The sequence below is a fragment of the Coregonus clupeaformis genome, chromosome 8, assembly GCF_020615455.1.
Source record: "Coregonus clupeaformis isolate EN_2021a chromosome 8, ASM2061545v1, whole genome shotgun sequence".
Taxonomy (NCBI): Eukaryota; Metazoa; Chordata; class Actinopteri; order Salmoniformes; family Salmonidae; genus Coregonus; species Coregonus clupeaformis.
In genome coordinates, this window is record NC_059199.1 from 29648857 (window position 1) to 29671675 (window position 22819).

Consider the following 22819-nt stretch of genomic DNA (forward strand, 5'->3'; position numbering starts at 1 on the left):
GAGTTGATCAAAACCTATACTAGGACACGATGCCAAGAAAGCCTTGAGCATAAATACTAGACAGTGTGGGCCAGTAAGAGTTGGAGATAATGGACTGATAGTGTTTTGATGTGTTCAGGTGCACAGTTTATACCAGGGGGTATAGATGTTTCCACTTCAAAGGGAGATGCAGTATTAGGATAAAGCCTTTGAAAAGAGGACCCCTATACGATCCTACAATGGGGTTCTGAGTTGGTATTAGCTGAGCTTATGCGTATACATAGGGGTCCGGTTGTGAATTAAGTTATTGTATATATTATTGTAGTGTTCTGTTTGTGATTGAGTAAGGTCTGTATGGCCAACGTTAGCTATGTACTCGTGTAATTCTCATGAAAATTCTGTAATACCTTTTTCAGTTCCACATTATGTTTCTAAGGGGGGAAAGCTTTTCAAGGTCACAGCATTTCAGAGAAAAAGAGCCTTCATATTTTCGCTATTGTCATTTCGTACAGGGACTGAGTCATCCATTTCAGGGATTTTCCTTTTGAGGTTTAGCCTACTTTATACAACTGGTGGGTCTAATCCTGAATGCTGATGTGTTAAAAGCGCATTCCAGCCAGTGTCTATTCCACAAGTTACCACTGGCTAAATCTATGATGTTAACATGCCTATTTACTCTGCTCCATCTGACTGCGCAATCCACTGTTTCATCAGCCCAGCCAGGCAAATTATGAACTTGATCTCCACTATAAAAAGCATCTAGACATGATCTCACATTTCTTTTAGAATAACATTTAGTTTACAACAGAGATTTGTGTAAACCTTACTGTCTGTCTCTCCGACATTTGCAGCATAGTTTCAATATTCAAATTCGATCTCCAGCTGTCCCATAGTAATGAACGTTTAGGGATCGGGAGTCGGGACGAGACAGGCAGGCAGCGTTTCTCAGCCAGTCGAAATCATGAATCAGCTGGCATCATTTTTATGGATATATACAAAGAAATGTCAATTGAAAAAAGGTAAAATGAAATGAAGTGCAGCTAGTTTGCAGTCTTTACAGCTTCAGTGTTAAGTGATTGTGTTAGCTGTGTTGTTGGCTAGCTCCTCTGAACAACAGTGTACTGACGGGAGAGCACATTTTCTATGCCAGGCGAAATTGTGCCTCATTATCTCATTGTTATGGATGTATCCAAATAAATGTCACTAGAAAACAGCTTAAACAAATGCAAATGCAGCTACTGTTGTTATTCTTTTTGACATTTGACGTGACTGTAAGTTAGCCGTAGTTGGCTAGCTAGCAAGCAAGGGATAAGAACGTTGCCAGCCAGTATGGCAATGGAACATTTAGAACAAACGACTGGGTCGCGTCCGTAGATACAGAACAAAAAGACTGAACGACTGGGTAGCGTCTCTGGTAACCGAACCAATAGAACGAACGACCAGCCGGCTTGGGTAGCAAACCTAGATTTGTGTCGGGACTATATCTTGTGGAAGGATGAAGTTGTATGAATAAATTAATCAAAATAACGTTTTTAATGAAAATATGTCAATCATTATTTTAATATGTTGGTAACCCGTTGTATAAAAGTGATAATGCACTCGAAGCCGGTGTTTGGAGGATATATTGGCAATACCCGTGCCAATATATCCTCCAAACACAGGCTTATCGTGCATTATCACTTCAGTATTAGCAATGCTCACATGCGGCTTCTTCTCCTGAGATGTGTAAAATATCTATAGTTAGGTTTCCATCCAATTGGCGACAGATTTTCATGCGAATAATCAGAACTGCATAAAAACAATATGCACATTTTCCCACCAAAGGTGTTTCCATCAATCAGACTTGTTGCAGATAAAAGGCTGTGCGTGATGTCGTAGTGCACATAAAAAACACTTTTGCGGTTAAGTTCCCATGTACTGAATAAAAAACTAAAATGGGTTTTAATCACATTTTCAACTCTACAGATGGTTTTGTCACAAAAACTGCTGCAATAAATTGCAAACTTGCCCATCATAACTTATATTTTTAAAGGATTTTTTTATTTTCTCAAACAATAACACCCATACATAAACAAATGACAATAAACAGACGCACACAAATTCAACCAACATCAATGACATCACACCTGCTCAGACCCACATGTTTCCGCCGCAACCATGCACATCACGTACGTCTCAACCACACTCCCCCTCATCCTTCATCCCCTGGAACTTTTCAGTGCTTGTAGCACTCTATGTCGTTTGGCTCAAATTGCAGTTCTATATTTCTCTGTAACCCAAACCTTTCCAATAGGCCTATTTAAATAATAATACATTTGATTCATCCACTGTCGTAGTGATGGAGGATAATTTGATTTCCAGTTTTTTTAGTAGAAGTTTTTTCAAAATCATTGACGAGAAAAGTATGGTCCACCCCATTGGGTATTTCACAGCACCCTCATATGCCATGTCTTGAAATATGCAGATAGACGGATTAAAATAACATTTACATTGTAAAACTTCTGACAGACAATGTTCTAACTCCGCCCATAACTTTTGGCCTTTATAGCACTCCCAAAATGCATGAACTATTGAGTCCTTGTTAGTTTTACACTTAAGACATGACTCTGACGTTGTGCTGTAGAATGTGCATTTTGTCTCTTGTATAATACATTCTATACATTAGTTTATACTGTATTAAGCGTACATTTTCGTTAACTATAATTTCGTTAGTTATGTTCCAACACATCTTGTTCCTACAGTGAGGGAAAAATGTATTTGATCCCCTGCTGATTTTGTACGTTTGCCCACTGACAAATAAATGATCAGTCTATAATTTTAATGGTAGGTTTATTTGAACAGTGAGAGACAGAATAACAACAAAAAAATCCAGAAAAGCGCATGTCAAAAATGTTATAAATTGATTTGCATTTTAATGAGGGAAATAAGTATTTGACCCCTCTGCAAAACATGACTTAGTACTTGGTGGCAAAACCCTTGTTGGCAATCACAGAGGTCAGACGTTTCTTGTAGTTGGCCACCAGATTTGCCTCAAGGCAGCCTCCACACAATCCTGTCTCGGAGCTCTACGGACAATTCCTTCGACCTCATGGCTTGGTTTTTGTGGGACCTTATATAGACAGGTGTGTGCCTTTCCAAATCATGTCCAATCAATTGAAATTACCACAGGTGGACTCCAATGAAGTTGTAGAAACATCTCAAGGATGATCAATGGAAACAGGATGCACCTGAGCTCAATTTCGAGTCTCATAGTAAAGGGTCTGAATACTTATGTAACATTTCTAAAAACCTGTTTTCACTTTGTCATTATGGGGTATTGTGTGTAGATTGATGAGGATTTTTATTAATTTAATCTATTTTAGAATAAGGCTGTAATGTAACAAAATGTTGAAAAGGTGAAGGGGTGTGCATACTTTTCGAATGCACTGTATGTGTATCCTTTTCTGAGTCAAATACGATTCCCTTAAAATTTGCTCTGCTGTCCAAAAGATTTCAGTTCAAATTTTGTGATATAAAACTTTTAAATTGTATTTGAAAATGTCTACATTGGTCAGTCCAAATTTGGTTTTTAATTCTGTCATGGAAATAATTGTATTTCCTATTACCAAGCCATTACGGGTTCTATTCCTTTAGCTTTTCATGTGGGCCAATTTATCGGTGAATTCTGAAAAGCTATCCAAGGATTGTTCCATAGGGTTGTATTTTTAAGGAGTGATATTGGTTCTTGTAGAATACGTTTCATTTTCTTCCATATCGTTATAATGTTCTTAACTATGACGTTATTAATGTTCTTATCTTTATCCATTGAAAATTGACACGTACAAATATTCTGGGGATGAGCATGTGCATCTTCATTATGTACCCATTGTTCGTCTTTTGTGCATTCAACTATAGTTCGCAAGTAGAAGCCTTGGGTAGCGAGATCATACAATCCCAAGTCTGGGAGGTTAAAACCACCCTCAAAACGTTCCATTTTATTTGATTAATTTTATTTGCCCATATAAAGTCTGTTAAGACCAAGTATACTTTTTTAAAGAATGTCTTCGGTGGGGTAATTGGTATTACCGAAAATACAGTAGGGAGAACAAGTATTTGATACACTGCCGATTTTGCAGGTTTTCCTACTTACAAAGCATGTAGGGGTCTGTAATTTTTATCATAGGTACACTTCAACTGTGAGAGACGGAATCTAAAACAAAAATCCAGAAAATCACATTGTATGAGTTTAAGTAATTAATTTGCATTTTATTGCATGACATAAGTATTTGATCACCTACCAACCAGTAAGAATTCCGGCTCTCACAGACCTGTTCGTTTTTCTTTAAGAAGCCCTCCTGTTCTCCACTCATTACCTGTATTAACTGCACCTGTTTGAACTCGTTACCTGTATAAAAGACACCTGTCCACACACTCAATCAAACAGATTCCAACCTCTCCACAATGGCCAAGACCAGAGAGCTGTGTAAGGACATCAGGGATACAATTGTAGACCTGCACAAGGCTGGGATGGGCTACAGGACAATAGGCAAGCAGCTTGGTGAGAAGGCAACAACTGTTGGCGCAATTATTAGAAAATGGAAGAAGTTCAAGATGACGGTCAATCACCCTTGGTCTGGGGCTCCATGCAAGATCTCACCTCGTGGGGCATCAATGATCATGAGGAAGGTGAGGGATCAGCCCAGAACTACACGGCAGGACCTGGTCAATGACCTGAAGAGAGCTGGGACCACAGTCTCAAAGAAAACCATTAGTAACACACTACGCCGTCATGGATTAAAATCCTGCCGCGCACTCAAGGTCCCGCTGCTCAAGCCAGCGCTTGTCCAGGCCCGTCTGAAGTTTGCCAATGACCATCTGGATGATCCAGAGGAGGAATGGGAGAAGGTCATGTGGTCTGATGAGACAAAAATAGAGCTTTTTGGTCTAAACTCCACATGCCGTGTTTGGAGGAAGAAGAAGGGTGAGTACAACCCCAAGAACACCATCCCAACCGTGAAGCATGGAGGTGGAAACATCATTCTTTGGGGATGATTTTCTGCAAAGGGGACAGGACGACTGCACCGTATTGAGGGGAGGATGGATGGGGCCATGTATCGCGAGATCTTGGCCAACAACCTCCTTCCCTCAGTAAGAGCATTGAAGATGGGTCGTGGCTGGGTCTTCCAGCATGACAACGACCCGAAACACACAGCCAGGGCAACTAAGGAGTGGCTCCGTCAGAAGCATCTCAAGGGGTCCTGGAGTGGCCTAGCCAGTCTCCAGACCTGAACCCAAAATAAAATCTTTGGAGGGAGCTGAAAGTCCGTATTGCCCAGCGACAGCCCCGAAACCTGAAGGATCTGGAGAAGGTCTGTATGGAGGAGTGGGCCAAAATCCCTGCTGCAGTGTGTGCAAACCTGGTCAAGACCTACAGGAAACGTATGATCTCTGTAATTGCAAACAAAGGTTTCTGTACCAAATATTAAGTTCTGCTTTTCTGATGTATCAAATACTTATGTCATGCAATAAAATGCAAATTAATTACTTACAATGTGATTTTCTGGATTTTTTAAACTTCCAGGCAGCCTCTAAACCGGGGTGGCCGGGGAGGCCGCGCTGCTAACAGCCAGGTTACTGAGGGGCTGGGAGGTTACCGCTGTGGTAGGCTGCCTAACAGACAACCCGCGGAATTGCTCCAGCAATGTGTTAAACGCTCGGTCATGGCGTTCGGCCAAGGTCTGGAACCCTTCCATGAGACCACGAAGCAACTCCTCGTGCCTTCCAATGGTGGCTCCTTGGGAGGAGATGGCGTTGTGGAGCTGGTCCGAGTCTACTGGGTTAGTCATGGCCAGTTCGTACTATCACGTTTCAGGAGAAGACCCAGATGCAGACAGTGTCGAAGTAACAAAAGATTTTACAAAAACAGGGGGCAGGCAAACGACAGGTCAAGGGCAGGCAGAGGTCAGTAATCCAGATCAGAGTCCAAAAGATACAGAACGGCAGGCAGGCTCAGGATCAGGGCAGGCAGAATGGTCAAAACCGGGAAAACTAGAAAACAGGAACTTAAGAAAGACAGTAGCAAGGGGAAAAACGCTGGTAGGCTTGACGAAACAACGAACTGGCAACAGACAAACAGAGAACACAGGTATAAATACACTGGGGATAATGGGGAAGATGGGCAACACCTGGAGGGGGGTGGAGACAATCAAAAAGACAGGTGAAACAGATCAGGGTTTGACACTTTCATATTGTTAAGTAATGGAATAAAGTTACCTTTATATCATTTTTTGTTTGTTTTCACTTATTAAGCATCCTAAATATTTAATATATTTTGTGGTCCACTTAAATGATTGCTGGAAATTGTGAGTGTTTTTTCCACATTAAGTTTATAATCTGAGATTTTTGAGTATTCTGAGAATATTTTTAGCTAAGGGGGCCAGAGTTTTCAGTATTGGTCAGATATATCAGGAGATAATCTGTAAATAAGTTTAGTATGTATTCATGTTTACCAATATTGATACCTGTTACATTTGAGTCCTGTCTAATTCTTTCTGCAAGCGGTTCAATTGTCAGTGTAAACAGGAGGGGAGAGATATGACATCCCTGTCTTGTGCCCTTTTATAAAGCAATTTAATCAGATAATGTATTATTCGTGTATATTTTTGCTTTAGGATATTTGTACAATAATTTTATTAAATGTATTATTTCAGCTGGAAAGTTGAAAGCTTCCAAAGTTTTGAATAGAAAAGGCCATTCAAGACGATCAAAATCCTTTTCGGCATCAACAGCCATTATTGATAAATCTATATCTCGTTTTTCTTTTGAATTGTATTAAACTGAAACATGTTTTTGTATTTGTTTGTAAATGTCTATTTTTAATAAACCCTGTTTGATTGATATGTATCAAGTCTGGTAATACTTTTGCCATTCTATTGCTTATCAGCTTTGTTATTATTTTGTCACAATTTATTAAATGTATGGGTCTATAATCAGCAGGGGACTCTCCAAATGTTCCTGGTTTTAATATAACTGAAATAACAGTTTGATACATGGAACTAGGAAGTACTGAATTAAGTGACGTGTGTTGACATTTGTGTAAATAGGGGGGCTACTTTGTCCCAAAATGTTGAATAGAATTCTACGGGAAAGCCATCCATTCCTTGTGCTTTTCTCCATGCAAATGTTTTAACAGTATCTAATATTTCTTCTTGGGTGATTTCTGTTTTTAATAAATCTTTTTTTGTCTGCTGATAGTTGCTACAGAATTGTTGTCACGGTCGTTGAAGAACGGGTTAGACCAAGGCGCAGCGTGAAATGCATACATGTTTATTAAACAATAAACATACAACAAAACAATATACAACGAAACGTGACGTCGGAAGGCTATACACTAACAAGCCGAACACAAACAAGATCCCACAACACAGGCAGGAAAACTGGCTGCCTAAGTATGATCCCCAATCAGAGACAACGAGCGACAGCTGCCTCTGATTGGGAACACACCCGGCCAAACATAGAAATACAAACATAGAATCCCCCACATAGAAAAACACACACACATATTCACACCCTGACCAAACTAACTAGAGTCTATAGGTCAGGGCGTGACAGTACCCCCCCCCAAAGGTGCGGACTCCGGCCGCACAAACCTGACTTAACAGGGGAGGGTCCGGGTGGGCTTCCAGCCTCGGTGACTTTGTCTCCGGGCTTGATCTCTCCTCCCTTACCATCTCCGCGTTGCACCCCTGGACCAGTCTGGACCTCAACGCGGAGCTTCCCCTCTCAGTCCTCCCACGATGCACCGAACCCTGTCTGGACCCTGGTGTGGGAGACTCCGAACCTAGAGAGGGGCTGACGTCTGGACCTGGAGTGGAGCCGCTGACCGGAGCTGGCTTGGGCACCGGTGGAGTGGACTGCTCTGGCTCCGGAGTGGAGCTGCTGACCGGAGCTGGATTGGGCACCGGTGGAGCGGACTGCTCTGGCTCCGGAGTGGATCCGTTGACCGGAGCTGGACTGGGCACCGGTGGAGCGGACTGATCTGGCTCCGGAGTGGTGCAACCGACCGGAGCTGGATCAGGCACCGGTGGAGCGGACTCCCCTGGCTCCGGAGTGGAACCGTTGACGCTGCTTGGTCCATTGGTGGTGGGATCTTCTGTCACGGTCGTTGAAGAACGGGTCAGACCAAGGCGCAGCGTGAAATGCATACATGTTTATTAAACAATAAACATACAACAAAACAATAAACACCGAAACGTGACGTCGGAAGGCTATACACTAACAAGCCAAACACCGAACACAAACAAGATCCCACAACACAGGCAGGAAAACTGGCTGTCTAAGTATGATCCCCAATCAGAGACAACGAGCGACAGCTGCCTCTGATTGGGAATCACACCCGGCCAAACATAGAAATACAAACATAGAATCCCCCACATAGAAAAACACACACACATATTCACACCCTGACCAAACTAACTAGAGTCTATAGGTCAGGGCATGACAGTTGTTGTTGAGTCTAAGAAGGTTATAGGATTTCATAGAAACTTTTAAAATTGTCATTAATCGCATTGTTGTTTCTAATTACCACTTTTGTATCTTTATCTTTTAAAATTATAACTGTTTTAGCATGTATGTATTCATTTTGTGAGAGCTGTGAGATATTTACCAGGTTTATTTGCCATTAAGTAGTATGCTTTATTTGAGTTTAACCTATAGTGGTTGACTCTCTTCAGAAGTAGAATATCGTATTTTCAGACATTTTATTTTAGTCTTTACCTTGTAAAGATTTATTTAAATTTTTCTATCATTTTAATATCTAAATCATATTTAACTTTATCAGAGGATGAAATTGTCATTCCCCTAATGTACGCCTTAAAGGCATCCCAAATTATATCGGGGGTCGGCTTTTCTCTGTCCTCTGTCTACATTTGTGATGGTAAAGATTTAAACATTTTCACTTACATATTTCTTACAATTCGGGTCCAGGATCTGTTTATTCTCCAAATTCTGTCGCAAAATTTATTTTCTATTGGTGTAATTAAGCATGATGCCAGAGAATGATCCAATATCACTATATCATACAATTTTGAATCCAGTAAATAAATAAAAATTGTCAATTCTTGAATAGCTTTTCTTACTTTGAGAAAAAAAAGAATAGTATTTTGTAGTTGGTATAGTAATCTTCAGGTGTCCTGTAAATTATTTGTAGAGATTACATTTTTTTGCCTCTTTGGAGGCTCCCTAAATGTGCCTTTTTTATAACTCGGTCTGTTAATCTTATCAAACGTGTGATTTAGGTCACCTGCTAAAATAATAGTTCCTGTCTGGATTTGATCTAATATAGCTTGAATTATATCTAAAAACACCAGGTTTGCCCCTGGTGGGATATACAATGAAATCAATGTGTATTCTTCAACATGTAGGGTACAATTCAATATTAGAAAATGGCCTTCTTGGTCCATATGCTGCGATATAAGGGAAAATGTTGTATTCTTATTTATCAGAATGTCTACACCTCTGCTGTTACTACAGTAGGTGGCAGCATAGGCCTCTCCAACCCAGCTACTCTTTAAATGTTCAATTTCTCCTTATTCGAAATGTACTTGAGGCGCCATGCCTTTTTGGGGCTTTTTAGCTCTGACTCCTCTCCTAATGTACTGTGGAGGTATACATTGTACATATTTTGTACATACTTTTGATAATCTGTCCAGAAATCGTATTCATTTTACCACAGGTTTATAAGTCTTAAATTTAAAAAAAAAATACAATTACATTGTAGTGTCATTAAGTCCTTCCTTCTCTCTCTCTCCCAAACTAAATCCATCCCTCTCCACCACCCCCTCCCTGTTCTCCCCCTTTATGCCACCCAAGCCAAGCTTATCCCTACTTCCCATCTTTACTCCCCCTTGCCCCCCCCCAAGCCAAGCTTGTCCCACCCTCCCATCCTTACCCACCCTTGCCCCCGCAAGCCAAGCTTATCACCACCTACCGTCCTTTACCCACCCAAGCCCAGTTTATCCCAATCTCCGCTCTCTTTCAACTCGAAAGGTTTCCTGCATCCTGTTCATGGCTTCATCTGCGCTTGTGAACTCCATTCTCTGTGTTCCCTTCCATACCCATAGTCCTGCTGGGAATCGGAGTCTTGATCCCTTTTTCCACCAGTGAGTGTCTGATCGGAATGAATTGCTGACGTTTTTTCCTCAGTCTAGCAGATAGGTCCTGGACAAATTCGAATAGACTGGCCCTGGACCTTAATCTCCTTTCCCCCCTGTGCCCTAAGAATGTTGACTTTGTTCTGAAAGTTTCACATCTTAAAGATGACCATGCGAGGGTATTTAGCATTCTTCTGCTTCACGCCGATCCAATCGCATCGCTCCAGATCCTCCGGCGACACATCCACGCCACAACAGCTGTGATGGAAATAGGAAGTGTTGATACAATTTCAGAAATGTAGACACACAATTTGTTTGTTTGACATGTTGGGATCTTTTTGTGTCTGTAAAATTAATTATTCAACAAATTGCAGTGGAAACTACTTCTTGCTCAATTGTTGATAGAATAACCATAATGTCGAGGTAAATTTGCAGTCACGTGATGCTGTGTTGTGTGGTCCTCCGACTATGCAAATTAGGCTAGCATGCACATTAGGCTACAGATGACATAAGTTATAATGTTGAACTTCACAGTGCACAGTGATGAGCCTGATTCTCCTTTCCAATAAATATTGAGTCTCTTAATTTGTATGCTAGTATTTGTTTTTGTTTTTGTATTTATTTGTATTTGTATTTATTAAGAATCCCCATTAGCTGCTGCCAAGGCATCAGCTACTCTTCCTGGGGTCCAGCAACATTAAGGCAGTTATATACAATTTAAAATATTACATGACATGACATTACATAACACTTTTCACAACACATTAAGTGTGTTCCCTCAGGCCATTACTCTACTATCACATATCTACAATACAAAATCCATGTGTACATGTGTGTAGAGTGTGTGTCCTATGTGTATGTGTGTCTGTACCTGTGTTTGTGTGTCTCTTCACAGTCTGCGCTGTTCCATAAGGTGTATTTTTATCTGTTTTTAAAATCTGATTCTACTGCTTGCATCAGTTACCTGATGTGGAATAGACTTCCATGTAGCCATGGCTCAATGTATTACTGTGTGCCTCACATAGTCTGTTCTTGACTTAGGGATTGTGAAGAGACCTTTGGTGGCATGTCTTGTTGGGCATGCATGGGCGTCCGAGCTGTGTGCTAGTAGTTTAAACAGTCACCTCGGTGCATTCAGCATGTCAACACTTATTACAAAAACAAGTAGTGATGAAGTCAATCTCTCCGTGCTGCCCTGTTCTGAGCCAATTGTAATTTTCCGAGGTCCCTCTTTGTGGCACCTGACCACACGACTGAACAGTAGTCCAGGTGCGACAAAACTAGAGCCTGTAGGACCTGCCTTGTTGATAGTGTTGTTAAAAAGGCAGAGCAGCGCTTTATTATGGACAGACTTCTCCTCATCTTAGCTACTGTTGTATCAACATGTTTTGACCATGACAGTTTACAATCCAGGGTTACTCCTAGCAGTTTAGTCACCTGAACTGGCCCAATTTCCACATTATTTATTACAATATTTAGTTGAGGTTTAGGGTTTAGTGAATGATTTGTCCCACATACAATGCTTTTAGTTTTAGAAATATTTAGGACTTATTTATTCCTTACCACCCATTCTGAAACTAACTGCAGCTCTTTAAGTGTTGCCGTGATTTCACTTGCTGTAGTAGCTGACGTGTATAGTGTTGAGTCATCCGAATACATAGATACACTGGCTTTACTCAAGGCCAGTGGCATGTCATTAGTAAAGATTTATAAAAGTAAGGGGCCTAGACAGCTGCCCTGGGGCAATCCTGATTCTAAAGAACACCCTCTGTGTTCTGTTAGAGAGGTAACTCTTTATCCACAATATAGCAGGGAGTGTAAAGCCATAACACATACGTTTTTCCATTAGCAGACTATGATCGATAATGTCAAAAGCTGCACTGAAGTCTAACAAAACAACTCCCACCATCTTTTCATCATCAATTTCTCTCAGCCAATCATCAGTCATTAGTGTAAGTGCCGTGCTTGTTGAATGGCCTTCCTTATAAGCGTGCTGAAAGTGTTGTCAGTTTGTTTACAGTAAAAAAGCATTGTATCTGGTCAAACACAATTCTTTTCAAAAAGTTTACTACGGGTTGGTAACAGGTTGATTGGTCGGCTATTTGAGCCAGTAAAGGGGGCTTTACTATTCTTGGGTAGCGAAATTACTTTTGCTTCCCTCCAGGCCTGAAGCACACACTTTCTAGTAGGCTTAGATTGAAGATATGGCAAATAGGAGTGGCAATATCATCCACTATTATCCTCAGTAATTTTCCATCCAAGTTGTCAGACCCCGGCGGCTTGTCATTGTTGATAGACAACAATACTTATTTCACCTCTTCCACACTCACTTTACGGAATTCAAAATTACAATGCTTGTCTTTCATAATTTGATCAGTTATACTTGGATGTGTAGTGTCAGCGTTTGTTGCTGGCATGTAATGCCTAAGTTTGCTAATCTTGCCAATGAAAAAAATCATTAAAGTAATTGGCAATATCAGTGGGTTTTGTGATGAATGAGCCATCTGATTCAATGAGCTGAGTTTGCCAGCCCAGGACTGAGTTTGGGAAAACCTGCTCTAGAGAGCATGCAAAAAAAACAGATTGGACAAGTTTCCCTTTTATTGCAACAGTTTGTGTGAAAAAAACTATATTTAATGGTTATTATTCGGCACATGAGATCTTTAGCACAAAAGTGGTTTTTATGTGCACTACATCATCACGCTTTGTCAGTTTTTATAATATTTGCATGAAAATCTGTCGTAAATTGGAGAAAAAAAATCTGCACTTTCGCCTGACTACTCTCAGTCAACTACTCTGAGTCATGAACAGGGGAACTTCTGAGGCCAGAAAAATTCAGGGTCCAATGTACAGTATGACTACTAATTTACCATGGTGGTAAAGATTCTCCTGTTCCAAATACAGTGGGGGAAAAAAGTATTTAGTCAGCCACCAATTGTGCACGTTCTCCCACTTAAAAAGATGAGAGAGGCCTGTAATTTTCATCATAGGTACACGTCAACTATGACAGACAAAATGAGAAAAAAGAATCCAGAAAATCACATTGTAGGATTTTTTATGAATTTATTTGCAAATTATGGTGGCAAATAAGTATTTGGTCAATAACAAAAGTTTCTCAATACTTTGTTATATACCCTTTGTTGGCACACAGGTCAAACGTTTTCTGTAAGTCTTCACAAGGTTTTTACACACTGTTGCTGGTATTTTGGCCCATTCCTCCATGCAGCTCTCCTCTAGAGCAGTGATGTTTTGGGGCTGTCGCTGGGCAACACGGACTTTCAACTCCCTCCAAAGATTTTCTATGGGGTTGAGATCTGGAGACTGGCTAGGCCACTCCAGGACCTTGAAATGCTTCTTACGAAGCCACTCCTTCGTTGCCCGGGCGGTGTGTTTGGGATCATTGTCATGCTGAAAGACCCAGCCACGTTTCATCTTCAATGCCCTTGCTGATGGAAGGAGGTTTTCACTCAAAATCTCACGATACATGGCCCCATTCATTCTTTCCTTTACACGGATCAGTCATCCTGGTCCCTTTGCAGAAAAACAGCCCCAAAGCATGATGTTTCCACCCCCATGCTTCACAGTAGGTATGGTGTTCTTTGGATGCAACTCAGCATTCTTTGTCCTCCAAACACGACGAGTTGAGTTTTTCCCAAAAAGTTATATTTTGGTTTCATCTGACCATATGACATTCTCCTAATCCTCTTCTGGATCATCCAAATGCACTCTAGCAAACTTCAGATGGGCCTGGACATGTACTGGCTTAAGCAGGGGGACACGTCTGGCACTGCAGGATTTGAGTCCCTGGCGGCGTAGTGTGTTACTGATGGTAGGCTTTGTTACTTTGGTCCCAGCTCTCTGCAGGTCATTCACTAGGTCCCCCCGTGTGGTTCTGGGATTTTTGCTTACCGTTCTTGTGATCATTTTGACCCCACGGGGTGAGATCTTGCGTGGAGCCCCAGATCGAGGGAGATTATCAGTGGTCTTGTATGTCTTCCATTTCCTAATAATTGCTCCCACAGTTGATTTCTTCAAACCAATCTGCTTACCTATTGCAGATTCAGTCTTCACAGCCTGGTGCAGGTCTACAATTTTGTTTCTGGTGTCCTTTGACAGCTCTTTGGTCTTGGCCATAGTGGAGTTTGGAGTGTGACTGTTTGAGGTTGTGGACAGGTGTCTTTTATACTGATAACAAGTTCAAACAGGTGCCATTAATACAGGTAACGAGTGGAGGACAGAGGAGCCTCTTAAAGAAGAAGTTACAGGTCTGTGAGAGCCAGAAATCTTGCTTGTTTGTAGGTGACCAAATACTTATTTTACACCATAATTTGCAAATAAATTCATAAAAAATCCTACAATGTGATTTTCTGGAATTTTTTTCCTCAATTTGTCTGTCATAGTTGACGTGTACCTATGATGACAATTACAGGCCTCTCTCATCTTTTTAAGTGGGAGAACTTGCACAATTGGTGGCTGACTAAATACTTTTTTCCCCCACTGTATAATCATGTTTATGAGGAATATTTCACCAACTGTTGTATGCATAATATAGTAGGTTAGGTCCACCTATGACATTTTTGAAGTACCACCCTGGGCTCTTGCCTACCCTATCTCTTTTACCAACGCTATTGCTTTGCCATTGGAATACGACTCAGACTGAATCATAAGTACATTAAGGCCATGCATTATCCCCACAGACCCTACATATTAGATTACAGGTTCTTTGTTGTTACACTCTTAGAATAAAGGGTTCCGAAAGGGTTCTTCGGCTGTCCCCATAGGAGAACCCTTTTTGGTTCCATGTACCTGGAACCAAAAAGGGTTCTTAAAAGGCTTTTCTTATTGAGACAGCCAAAGAACCCTTTTAGGTTCTAGATAGCACTTTTTTTCTTAGAGTTTATCACCACTCAGGATATGGGATATGACCCAGATGTAGACACTGGAGGCGGATAGTTTGGTTCTCAGAATATTTATTATAACAAAGGGGCAGGCAAAGGGAAGGTCGAGGGCAGGCAGAGGTTCGTAATCCAAGGCATAGTCAATCAGGGAAAGAATGACAGGCAGGCTCAGGGTCAGGACAGTTAGAAAGGTCAGAACCAGGAAGACTAGAAAACAAGAACTTGAGAACAGTAGAAATGGGAAACACGCTGGTAAGACTTGACAAAACAAGACAAACTGGCAACAGACAAACAGAAAACGCAGGTATAAATACACAGGGGATAATGGGGGAAATGGGAGACACCTGGTGGGGGTTGGAGACAAGCACAAGACAGGTGAAACAGATCAGGGTGTGACAGAGTGGATGTTTTGCCCTCAGAACAGCCTCTATTCATCAGGGCATGGACTCTACAAGGTGTCGAAAGCATTCCACAGGGATGCTGGCCCATGTTGACTCCAATGCTTCCCACAGTTGTGTCAAGTTGGCTGGATGTCCTTTGGGTGGTGGACCACTGTTGAGCGTGAAAAACCCAGCAGCATTGCACCTACCACCATGTACCGTTCAAAGGCACTTACATTTTTTTGTCTTGCCCATTCACCCTTTGAATGGCACACATACACCATCCATGTTTCAATTGTCTCAAGGCTTAAAAATCCTTCTTTAAGCTGTCTCCTCCCCTTCATCTACACTGATTGAAGTGGATTTAACATGTGACATCAAAAAGGGATCATAGCTTTCACCTGGATTCACCTGGTCAGTCTATGTCATGGAAAGAGTTCTTAACATTTTGTATACTCAGTGTATGTACTCTGGATATAACAATTAACATTATTATAAAACAGCACTGTGGAGGTACTGTAGGACATTAAATATGCAATATATTGACTAAGTGTACAGTAATTGTATTATAATATTTACAGATATACGCATGACTCGATAAGTCAGTAGGAGGCCGTATGTTGTATACTGAGCTGCTCTTTTGTGCAATTAATCAGTCATTGGCTGCCTTGCTAAATCTTATAATGTCTGGTGGTGATATTAAGCTATTCAGCAATAGCTATGGTGTAAAGCTAAAGTTGCCATCAAGGAGTTTCAATAAATAATATGTTCAACAGCTGGTAGATAAAGCTTGCTTTCTTGTTTATCCTCTATTTCAGAGAGGGTTTCTGAGGTTACAGTCCAACCACTGCTACTGTCAGTCCCAGCAAATACAGGGGAACAACACTTATGTTTATTGTTTATGAGCCACACTAAAGGATCACTATGAGGCCTTGCTATACATCTATGCTGATTGAGGTGCCTTGCTGATGCCCCTCAATATGACCTGGATGACACGCTGGTCCAATTAACTTCCTCTTTGAGGCCTTAATACATGTGACATTAGTGTCCTAGAACTACAGGACCTGCCCATGTTGTAGGCAGCCTGTAGATGAGGACATGGGCATGGCCATTAGCTTTCACCATTCACCACTATGTGGTTCAATTGACGCTTGATCATACCGGCTGTATTTCTGTATTTTGGTTATATACCCTGAACAAAAATATAAACGCAACATGTAAAGTGTTGGTCCCATGTTTCATGAGCTGAAGTAAAAGATCCCAGAAATGTTCACCCACAAATCTATATGCACAAAAAGCGTATTTCTCTGAAATTTTGTGCACAGATTTGTTTACATCCCTGTTAGTGAGCATTTCTCCTTTGCCAAGATAATCCATCCACCTAACAGGTGTGGCAAATCAAGAAGATGATTAAACAGCATGATCATTACACAGGTGCACCTTGTGCTGGGGACAATAAAAGGCCACTATAAAATGTGCAATTTTGTCACATAACACAATGCCACAGATGTCTTAAGTTTTGAGGGAACGTGCAATTGGCATGCTGACTGCAGGAATGTCCACCAGAGCTGTTACCAGGGAATTTAATGTTAATTTCTCTACCATAAGCTGCCTCCAACGTTGTTTTAGAGAATTTGGCAGTACGTCCATGTACCCATCATGAGGTTGCTACACCTAACCTATGAATTAAAGTTTACAACGTAGGTGCACAGGTCGAGAGAATTTGGAGTACAGTAATTTTCGGACTATAAGCCGTGCCTTTTTCCCCATTTTTCGACCCTGCGGCTTATATAACGGTGCGGCTAATCTATGGATTTTTACAGCTAACGGCCACTAGAAGACCTCCTAAATCTATGGATTTTACAGGTTACAGTCCACCAACTTTAACTCTATGGGCTCTATGACCGGTCCGCGCCCCCCACCTTTAAGCGGCGGGCTCCAGCAGGAAAAGCTGGAGGCCGGAAAAGAGTGAGACAGGTAGCGCGCAAAAGTAAAAGTGGAACCGAGAGTGGTACGAGAGACAGAACGAGAGCAAGACAGACAGACATTATGAGAGCGAGACAGTTTGTGCAAAGGAAGTTTTCATGCACAAACCCTCATTATGGAAAACAAACGTAGAAATGCATATGATGCAGCTTTTAAGTTAAAGGCAGTCAATCTGGCTGTAAAAGAAGGAAATAGAGCTGCTGCACGTAGCCTTGGCATCAATGAGTCAATGGTGAGACGTTGGAGACGCCAGCGGGAAGAACTGTCTCAATGCAAAAAGTCAAGAAAAGCTTTCAGAGGTAATAAAAGCAGATGGCCCGAACTTGAAGACTTTCTTGAAGATTGGGTGAACACACAGAGAGCAGACGGCCGAGGTGTTTTCACCGTGCAGATCCGACTGAAAGCTGAAACAGTCGCCACCGAAATGAAAATTGAAAATTGTAGAGGTGGACCATCCTGGTGTTTCAGATTTATGAGACGAAAGGGACTGTCCATCAGGGCGCGGACGACTGTGTGTCAGCAACTCCCTCCCGACTACCAGGAAAAAAATAAACTTAGGCGAATTCACACAAAGAAAGATGGAATATTCCTCTATCGGACCGGACCAGATCATAAATATGGATGAAGTGCCTTTGACGTTTGACCTGCCTCTCACTAGGACTGTTAACAAGAAAGGTGAATCGTCCAGCACGTTGAGAACCACTGGCCACGAGAGAACGAATTTCACTTGTCTTCTTGGCTGCACAGCATCTGGATTAAAGCTTCCGCCAATGGTGATTTTTAAGCGGATTACAATGCCAAAAGAAAAGATCCTGAACGGCATCTCCTTTAAAGTCAACAAGAAAGGGTGGATGATGGAAAGCGTAATGAATGAGTGGCTGAATGAGTGCTACGTCAAGCGCCCTGGAGGATTCTTTCGCCAAAAAAAAGCTTTGCTCGTTTTGGACAGCATGAGGGCCCATATAACGGATTATGTGAAAGCAGCCATCAAGAGCACAAACTCGATTCCAGCTGTGATTCCTGGGGCACAACGAAGCATCTGCAGCCACTCAACATCAGTGTCAACCGTGCGTTCAAAGTGGCACTACGCGTTCAGTGGGAGGCGTGGATGACTAGCGGCGATAAATCATTCACCAAAACTGGTCGCATGCGAAAAGCAACTTTCGCTCAAGTTTGCGAGTGGATCCTGATAGCGTGGAGGAGTGTCAAAACATCCACGATCATTAACGGGTTCCGAAAGGCTGGACTGCTGCGTGATGAAGAGGAGGACGCCGCCACAGCTGAGGCCCTTCAGAGGCTGTTCGATTCCGACAGTGACGAAGAGGAGTTCGTTGGTTTTGAGAGCGACAACGAAGGAGAGAGGAGAGTGGCTGACGAAGCCACCCTGAGCCTGTTCGTTTCCGACACTGAAGATGAGGACTTTGGTGGTTTTAGTACGCAGGAAGAAGACGGAGATGAGGATTAATGACTTGACTTTTCTGGTTACAGCCGTGTACTGCACCTTAGCCTAAAAGATGAAGACGAGGATTAATGACTTTTCTGGTAGGCTGATTACCGTATATTTTAAGCAGCCGTGTTGCTGCAACTTTAGGCTTACGTGCTTACTGTCGTGTTACAGGCACTTTATTTTGCACTTTTAAAAAAACACATTTAATTTAGCCATTGATATTGCCTCGTCAAGCGCTGTAAGCTTTGTTTTTTGTTATGGTACTACTGTAGGCTATAATGTAGATAAATATTCAAAGATGTGCACACTTTTTCAAGGTTTTTCAAAAATAACCAAAGTTAAGTGGTTAAATGATTGTGACGCTATTAACTAATTTTGCTGGGGAACCCCTAGCACTCCCTCAAGGACCACTGGTTGAAAACCACTGCTGTAGATCACTGCCGGTATGTGCGCTGGGAGCGCACCGTTTAAGTTTGAAAGTTGAAAAGTTTGTGTGTCTGAAACGCTATGTGATACAGTACAGTTTACACAGCACAGAATATGTTCTAAATGGGAGCTTCCTCAAGCAGCCATCTCTTTCCCGACAATCCCCTCTGTGCACGAACCCTTACATATGGTAATTAAACATTAAAACACCTGCGGCTTATAGTCCAGTGCGGCTTATATATGTACACATCATTCAATTTAGCTGCTGCGGCTTATACTCCGGTGCGCCTTATAGTGCGGAAAATACGGTAATCAAAGTGACAGACAGTGACATATTCAATTCCGCCTTGCACACTCTTGCCTGCATCTAGCTGATGAGTGTAATCATTAGTCCAACAGTTGCAAACGAGAGTTTCTATTGGACAAAATCAGGTATGTTTATCCCGGTTTCATTTTTGTTGTTTTTAACTTATTTTGTACATAATGTTGCTGCTACCTTCTCTTATGACCGAAAAGAGCTTCTGAATATCAGAACAGCTATTACTCACCTTGAACTGGACTAATATTTTTTCTTTAATGAGTCCGATGCGAAGGCCCAAATCCCCGTCATTCGCGCGAAGAAAAGATGGAAATACAGGGGGTGGAGATCGGGGTGCCTTGTGAGAATTCGTCGGCGAGGTGGTAACCCGCCTCTACCATCCGCTCTATTGCCCAATGTGCAATCACTGGAAAATAAACTGGATGATCTCCGCTCGAGACTATCCTACCAACGGGACATTAAAAACTGTAATATCTTATGTTTCACCGAGTCGTGGCTGAACGACTACACGGATAATCTTCAGATGGCTGGATTTTCCATGCATCGGCAGGACAAAACAGCTACGTCTGGTAAGACGAGGGGTGGGGGTGTGTGTCTATTTGTCAGTAACAGCTGGTGCGCGATGTCTAATATTAAGGAGGTCTTGAGGTATTGCTCGCCTGAGGTAGAGTACCTCATGACAAACTGTAGACCACACTATCTACCAAGAGAGTTTTCATCAATATTTTTCATAGCCGTCTATTTACCATCACAAACCGATGCTGGCAGTAAGACCGCACTCAACGAGCTGTATAAGGCCATATGCAAACAAGAAAATGCTCACCCAGAAGCGGCGCTCCTAGTGGCCGCGGACTTTAATGCAACATTTATACTAGAGGGAAAAACACTCTAGACCACCTTTACTCCACACACAGAGACGCATACAAAGCTCTCCCTCGCCCTCCATTTGGCAAATCTGACCATAATTCAATCCTCCTGCTCCCTGCTTACAAGCAAAAACTAAAGCAGGAAGTACCAGTGACTCACTCAATACGAAAGTGGTCAGATGACGCGGATGCTACGCTACAGGACAGTTTTGCTAGCACAGACTGGAATATGTTCCGGGATTCATACAATGGCATTGAAGAATATACCACCTCAGTCACCAGCTTCGTCAATAACTGCATCGTCGACGTCCCCCCCACAGTGACCGTACGTACATATCCCAACCAGAAGCTATGGATTACAGGCAACATCCGCACCGAGCTAAAGGCTTTCAAGGAGCGGGACACTAATCCGGATGCTTCTAAGAAATCGCACTATGCCCTCAGACAAACCATCAAACAGGCAAATCGTCAATGCAGGACTAAGATTGAATCCTATTACACCGGCTCTGACGCTGGTCGGATGTGGCAGGGTTTGCAAACTATTACGGACTACAAAGGGAAATACAGCCACGAGCTGCCCAGTGACGTGAGTCTACCAGACGAGCTAAATGCCTTTTATACTCGCTTCGAGGCAAGCAACACTGAAGCATGCATGAGAGCACCAGCTGTTCCGGACAACTGTGTGGTCACGGTCTCCGTAGCTGATGTGAGCAAGACCTTTAAACAGGTCAACATTCACAAGGCCGCGGGGCCAGACGGATTACCAGGACGTGTACTCAAAGCATGCGCGGACCAACTGGCAAGTGTCTTCACTGACATTTTCAACCTCTCTCTGACCAAGTCTGTAATACCTACATGTTTCAAGCAGACCACCATAGTCCCTGTGCCCAAGAAAGCGAAGGTAACCTGCCTAAATGACTACCGCCCTGTAGCACTCAAGTCGGTAGCCATGATGTGCTTTGAAAGGCTGGTCATGGCTCACATCAACACCATCAACCCGGAATCCCTAGACCCACTCCAATTCGCATACCGCCCCAATAGATCCACAGATGACGCAATCTCAATCGCACTCCACACTGCCCTTTCCCACCTGGACAAAAGGAACACCTACAGTACCAGTCAAAAGTTTGGACACACCTACTCATTCAAGGGTATGTGAGAATGCTGTTCATTGACTGCCCATACCATTGCTGCACCATTGAGAGCATCCTGACCGGATGCATCACTGCCTGGTATGGTAACTGCTCGGCATCCTACCGTAAGGCGCTACAGAGGGTAGTGTGTACGGCCCAGTACATCACTGGGGCCAAGCTTCCTGCCATCCAGGACCTATATACTAGCCTGTGTCAGAGGAAGGCCCAACAAATTGTCAAAGACTGTTCTCTCTGCTACTTCACGGCAAGCGGTACCGGAGCGCCAAGTCTAGTTCCAAAAGGCTCCTTAACAGCGTCTACCCCCAAGCCATAAGACTGCTGAACAATTAATCAAATTGCCACCCGGACTATTTACATTGACACCCCCCTGCCTTTGATTTTACACTGCTGCTACTCGCTGTTTATTATCTATGCATACTCACTTTACCCCTACCTACATGTACAAATTACTTTGGCTAACCTGTACCCCGCACATTGACTCGGTACTGGTACCCCCTGTATATAGCATCGGTATTGTTATTTTATTGTGCTACTTTTTATTTTATTTTTTACTCTATTTTATTTAGTAAATATTTTCATAACTCTATTTCTTGAACTGCATTGTTGGTTAAGCGCTTGTAAGTAAGCATTTCACGGTAAGGTCTACACCTGTTGTATTCGGCGCATGTGACAAATAAAATTTGATCTGATCTGTGACCAGGCGAAAAAACCTTTCCAAGCCAAACCTTCATATCAGGAGCACTAACCACTATACACAGCCTGCATCGTTGTCATGTCATAGTCAACATAGCTACTAGAACTAACGCGTTAGTAAATCCGTTATAATCATGCAATACATTGTACAGTCAGCAGCAAGCAGTTTAGCAGTTACACCGGCAGGCCCTAGAGGCACTAAATTAATCAAACCAAAAGCTTACCTTGACTTGGAAGAGTTCCAGCTAGCTAACATAGCATCCCTCTCTGTTTGAGCCAGGTGTTTGAATAGCCTAAACTAGCTAGCTGCATTCGATGCTAGCTAAGTAAATGAAAGTTATCTTGCTTCTTCTTAATTTTGGAAGAAATTAATTTGTTCAAAACTGTTGTGTCTTTCTCTTTGAGTCAACTACTCACCACATTTATGCACTGCAGTGCTAGCTAGCTGTAGCCTACGCTTTCAGTACTAGATTCATTCTCTGATCCTTTGATTGGCTGGACAACATGTCAGTTAATGCTGCAAGAGCACTGATAGGTTGGA